Source organism: Gavialis gangeticus, unplaced genomic scaffold (genome assembly GCF_001723915.1).
Source record: "Gavialis gangeticus isolate Ggan-Ray unplaced genomic scaffold, GavGan_comp1, whole genome shotgun sequence".
Classification (NCBI taxonomy): Eukaryota; Metazoa; Chordata; order Crocodylia; family Gavialidae; genus Gavialis; species Gavialis gangeticus.
Window position 1 is genome coordinate 47,572,684 of NW_017728998.1, and position 6,466 is coordinate 47,579,149.

The window sequence follows — 6,466 nt, forward strand, 5'->3', positions numbered from 1 at the left end:
ATATTTACAAATACTATCTGCTACGAAGTCCAGCCTAATAGGGCTGCCTGATGCAGGCTTGGGGCTGGGGATTGCACTGGCCTCTTTCCAGTGGAGAGACTGGACCAGGGCTGTGCTTGGGGTGAATGGCAGTGCTTAGAGAGGGGGCCACATGGTGGGCTACAGCCACCCAAAAATTCCCCATAGTCCCCTCTCCCAGTGTTGCCACCACCTTCCCTGAGTGCAGCCCCAGCCCAGCCCCCACGCTGGGAAGAGGCCAGCACAACCCCCAGCCCCAAGCAGGCAGCCACCCTTGCCCTGTGCACAAATCCAGAAGACACATGACCCCCATAGTTGTGTGCAGAGGCAGAGAGCCATCCTGCTACTTTCCCCCCTCCCTCTGCTGCGTACCCTGGATGAGTTGCCCGTGGTCTGTCCAATACCCTGCCCTGTCCTGGCTGGGCAGCCCCTTGCTGATAATGTCAATTTTTCTTTTTTTGGTGCTGATCCAATATGGACAGATATATCAGTGCATCTCTAATTACAGATTTCTGCTTGAAATCTCTGGCTTTATCTTAGCACCATGACCAGAAAAAAACTTGGGGGTAATGACTGACCACACGATGAATATGAGCCACCAATGTGATGCCACACCTGGCAAAGCAAATAAAATCCTGCCTTGCATCTACTGATGCATCTCAACCAAGACCCAAGATGTCATCTTTTTGCTTTACTCAGCCTTAGTGAGGTCGCAGCTGGAGTATTGCATGCATTTCTGGGCTCCACACGTCAAAAAGGATGTGGAGAAGCTTGAGAGAATCCAGAGGAGAGCCACACGTATGATTAGAGGTCAAGAGAGCAGGTTTTATGAGGAGAGGCTGGGAGGCATGGGGCTTTTCAGCCTGGTGGAGCGAAGGCTCAGGGGAAACTTTGTGGCAGCCTTTAAGTACATAAGGGGTATGCATCAGGATCTTGGAGAACATCTGCTCACCAGGGCACCTCAAGGGAAGACAAGATCAAACAGTCACAAACTGCTGGAAGACTGTTTTAGACTGGACCTAAGAAAAATCTTCTTTACCGTCCAAGTCTCCAGAGTCTGGAATAGACTCCTCCCAGCAGGTTGTAGTGTGTCAGAATTCCGATGTCTTATTGAGTCCATCAGTTGTTATACCCAGTAGATTTATGAAATGAAGTTTGTAGGCTTGTCTACAAAAGGTGTTTTGTAAATTCCCTTTGAGGATCAGGACTGAGAGATTGGAGAGAGAATGGTTTTCTTACGAGAAATGTGCCCCCACTGGTAACTGGGTGTTCTTGTCTTTATAATAAATGTCCAGTGTATATTCATTCTGGTGCACAGTTGTTGTTTGGTCTCCCCTACATATTTTCCATCAGGGCATTTGGTGCACTGGATGAGAGAGATAACATTTCTGGAGGTGAAGCTGTAAGATCCAGAAATGGTGATGGTTCTGTTGTGGGGTGTAGTATAGTAATTGTGGAGGTACTGGAGATATGTTGGCAGCTTTTGCATTTCTTGTCATTGTATGGTCTGGATCCATTTGGTGTGTTTTGGGCTGTAGGAAGTTTGCTTCTGGTGATGAGGTTAGCAAGGTTCAGTGCTTGTTTGAATTTACAAACTACTTTTCACAGACAAGCCTAAAAACCTCATTTCATAAATCTATTGGATATAAAAACTCATGGACTCAATATAGACATTAGAATTTTGACACACTACAACCTGCCTGACATTTGACTCCCCAGGTACCGCTCCACTTTTACCTGCTACATCCCTGCGCCCCCAGCCTGTCTCTCACCTCCTGACACCTCAATTTACATTTTCACTGACTGGCTTTCTTGCCTGCAGCCCAGCCTCTAGGCTTCTTTACTATTTATTCCATTCACACCAATTGCAGATGCTTCCTCAGCCTGATGAAGGGTTTTTAAACCAGAAAGCTTGCTAAGATATATTTCTCCAACTATTCAGTTGGTCTAATAAAAGATATCAGATTGACCCAATCAGTCTTGTCTGCCTATGTCCTTAGACCAACATGGCTACAACTTACACCCCTAAACACACACAAGTGATACGAATTTTGCTTTCAACAGTTTGAGTGGCACTTTCACAGAAATGCCTGCACCTATCTCCTTGAGACTCAGCAGGCTTCATGCCCTCATAAGGGTCTACCATCCCTGCTGCGTTCATCCAAATTGGAAAAAAATGACAAAATTATAGGTATTTTAATGATTCCCCATTATAGTCTATGGCCGAGTCTCTGAATCCAATTCGGCCGAATCAAATCAGGACAGACACTCGAATCACCAAATTGAATCACTGTCCCTCCAAATCGGCCAAATCTGAATTAAATACTTAACGCTTCACACAGGCCTACTGAATTTGTCAACCTTTTTAACATGTTTTTCATTGATTATCAAATTTCCGGCATCTAGTGCCTCAGAGAAATCACAGTGAATATATTCTGTTTTGGATAGACTAATCTTCATTGCTCTTCCCTGCAGCACTTCTCTCCATTGGTCCAATCCAGCTTGTACTTCCTTTAGACAGTTGTTACAAATGACCACATCATCTGCAAACATCATGTTCCAGGGTGGTCTTCTTATTTGTTCAGTAAACATATCCATCAGTACTGCAAACAGGAACATGCTCAAAGCTGACCCTTAACGTATGCCCAACTTCACCTCAAAACTCTCTCTCTCTCTTGAGCTGCTTCTCACTTTCAATGTACATTTCCAATAAATGTCCTTGATGGTTCTGGCATATTTCTCTGGCACCTTAACTCTCTAGACACTCCCATAGTTCTTCCTTGGGTACATGATCATAGGCTTTCTCCAGATCAATACAAATGAAATAGATATCTTTATAACCTTCTCTGTATTTTTCCATCATTTGTTTTATTGCAAAAACCAGATCTATGATACTTCTCCCCAGCATGAATCTGTACTGGCCTTCTCCAATGACTATCTCAGTCCTTAGCTGATTCTCCACCACTCTTTCCCATGCTTTCAAAGTGTGAGACATCAATTCGACTCCCTGACAGTTGCCACAATCTTAGACATTACCTTTCTGCTTGAATATCACCACCAACACACTCCCTCTCCATTCACCTGGCATCTTCTCCATTGCAAACTTCTCTTTAAACAGCTTACACAATATATTGATTCCTTCTTCCCCCAAGACTTTCTAAACTTTGACTGGTATATCATCAGGTCCTGTTGCTTTACCATTCTTCATTTTGTTCAATGCTCTTTTCACCTCCATTCTGCTGATATCCGTCACCATGCCTTGGCTTTCTGTGGCATTTGCTTGCAAACTTCTTGGGTTCTATTTGTTCATCAGATCTTCAGAATAGTTCTTCCACCTGTCCTTAATCTCTTCTTCGTTCGCCACCAGTCTCCCAGACTCATCTTTGATCATTCTCACGTTACATCTCTCATCAATCTCTTTCTTCTCTTAGCAGTCCTGTACACTGCCTTCTGTCCCTGTTTTGTTTATAGCCTTTTATACATATCGTCCATTGCAGTGTTTTTGGCCTTAACAACAGTCCTCTTTGCACTCTTCCTCTCTACTTTGTATGCATCAAAGTCCAGAGGGTCTCCTGCATCTTTCCTTTTCTTACACTTCTCTTTTTTCTCCCGTACCTTTTTCTGGACTTCTTCATTCCACCACCACATTTCCTTCCTGATGGGCATCTTTCTAGATGGCGCTCCTCAGATTTCTTTTTCCTGATCTTATCCACTACCTGTTGCCACCAAGTTTCAGGGTTTTCTATTTCTTCAACCTATTTCTTCCAACACTCCTGCTCTGAAGGCCCCTCTTAGTTTTCTTTTCCTGCTGCAACCTCTAGCACTTACTAAATATCAAAGAGTTGGGAAAACTATGTCTCACTCCTTTCACCCTCATGTCCATGACTACCATTCTAAGTTGCATGGTATCTTCCTCTCCTGGGATCATCTTGCAGTCTTTCACCTCTTTCCAACCCCATTTCCTCACTAGCAAATAATCCACTTGAGTTTCTCTATGTCCACTCTTGTACATGATCAGATGTTCTTGTTTCTGGAAGGATGTATTTGAAATTGCGAGACCGTAAGATACTGCAGAATCTACTATCCTTTCCCCCTCTGCATTGAGGTCTCTGAATCTATGTCCCCCCCATGTAGCGATCTCTACTTTGCCCAATCTGTCCATTGAAGTCTACCCCCACAATGACTACTTCACTGTCTGGAACCTGTTGCATCATCTCATCCACCTTTTCCTAGTTCTCCTTCTCTACTGGACTCCCTATTTGTGGGACATACATACTCATCACGCTCATCAATTGGCCTCCATTGTCCAGTTTCTCTCTCACAATCCTGTCATTCTTCCTTTCAACTTCCAACACTTTGTCCTTTGGTTCTTTGCACAGGATCATCCTGACTCCATTTCTTCTGTCTCCACTCCTATAAATCCTCCACCAGTCTCTCTGTTTCCTGCACACATGCAATATGTACTTTCTTCCTTTCCAACAAGAACACCACTTCTCCACCTCTTCCTGTCATACTTCCCACGTTGAGTGTTGCAACTCTCAGATCCTTTCTTTGGATCAGCTTCTTTTGCTGCACCCAAACTTAGTGCCATAGCCCTTACTCATTTCCCATAGAATCAGGTGTTGATTCTGTGCGTTGTGACAAAGTACATAGCAAAATTTGTAGATTCATTGGAATCTGACAGGATTGCATCATGAACACTTCTATTATAGCCTCAAACTTGCAACCTTTGGACTATCAACCATACACCTTAGCACCCCCATCACCCCCATCCCTGTTCATGAGGCAACACATCAGAATAAAACTGCTGACTTCTATACTAAGTGGCCCTGCTTCAAGAATGTCAAGTTGAAAGATGCCATTTGTATGAAACATGAGGGTTTATCCTTTAAATACCAGAATGCTGCTGAAGCTTACCCAAGTGTAAACAAAGAGACCTATGGCTGAATGAGGAAAGATACATCCAGTAACAACAGGTAAAGTTGCACAGTATCTCAGCACCAACAAGGTTAGGCTAACCAAAGTATGCAGAACCTGGAGGCAACCAAAACAGCCAATGCCAAACACAGATTAATTGCTATAGTACCCCGCTAGCCCTTATGTCATGGCCTGAGAAAAGGGAGAGGATCTTGATAAGAAGAATCCTAAACCTACTGGGTTTATACCTTTGGGATTTGATAATTCAGGGACATCAATTGGATAAAGTCTCTCTCATAGCCAACAGGTTTGGACAAACTGTGAATCATCTGGATAATAATGCTGTCAAAATACTAATAGTTGTTAAAACTCGTCCATTTCAAAAAGAGAAGGCAAAATATGAAAATAAGTACTACTTCTTTAAATACAGCCCAAGATCAGGCATCATAGTGCTTGAGCTATGAACCCAACAAAGAGAATGAAAGATTTAGAGATGATACGGGTTTCTTCATTCTAATAAAGTTGTTCAGCCTCAAAAGCAAATAAAAACAGATGGGAGGAGGGGAATATGCAGCCACCCCTCCCTCCGCCCGCTTTTGATTCCTGCCCCACCCAAGATCTAAAACCAACTATCTGGCAGTGGCACGAGCATTTCTACTCAGGCAGCAGTGAGAGAATCAATTCATTTCATGGCTCATTATCATCTCCCTGATTCCTTCTAAACTCTTCATTTCACATGTGCTAATAACCATCTCTTTTTTTTAATGGTCCTGATGTTCCATTAACCAACCTATCTTCTCTTCTGCAATTCTGCTGTCTGTAAGTGTCTCCTGGTAATGACCCTCCTATTTTTTAACTTGCTTGTTTTTAACTTATTCCAGTAAAGTAATATTTGTTTTCCCTTCAATCTTAAACTGAATAATTTATCCCGAGGCCCCTGGCGACTCAATCTTCTAGTTTCTTTTTAACTGGAGGAAAACATATGTTGAGTTATAGGCAATGGTGCACCTCACCATCCACACCCTTCTTCAAAATCCGCCATGAAAGCAAGTGACTACATCTTCAGTGCTTTCACAGGACAGCCCAGGCCCCAGCCTTGCTTACAGGCAGGTGAGATGATGCCTATTTTGTTCTCACAAACTGGGATGAGGTGAGCAGCGGATTCAGGTCCAGTGAGGTGGGCACCAGCATCCAACTACTTCCTGGCCTGTTCTCCAGCGCAGGGAGCTGCCAAGGGCACAGGTGGCCTGGGCTGAGGGTGGGGACTTGGCACAAGCTAGACTACTACTAAAGGAGGCTGGTCTTACTTTACCCAGTGGTACTCGGGGAAGGCGGGGGGGGGGGGGGGGGCGAATTCAGCCTCCCCACAGGGAGTGACTCCCAGGGGCCGGGCAGCCTCTCCTCACAGTCCCGCTGCCACCGGCTGCCGACGCACCTCGCCCTGAGCCACAACCCGCGGCCCGAGAGCGGGCGAGCGCGGCACTGCAGTGGGCCCGGGTCCGCGTGTCCCCGTTTCCCGCCCGGACCGGTC

General features: G+C 44.8%; 1 protein-coding gene across 2 annotated transcripts in view; it reads right to left on the minus strand.

Annotated features, from left to right (window-relative positions):
- The window catches only part of TSNAXIP1 (translin associated factor X interacting protein 1), a 106,125-nt gene that overhangs the window by 99,266 nt on the left and 393 nt on the right, over positions 1-6,466 (minus strand). The window lies entirely within an intron of this gene.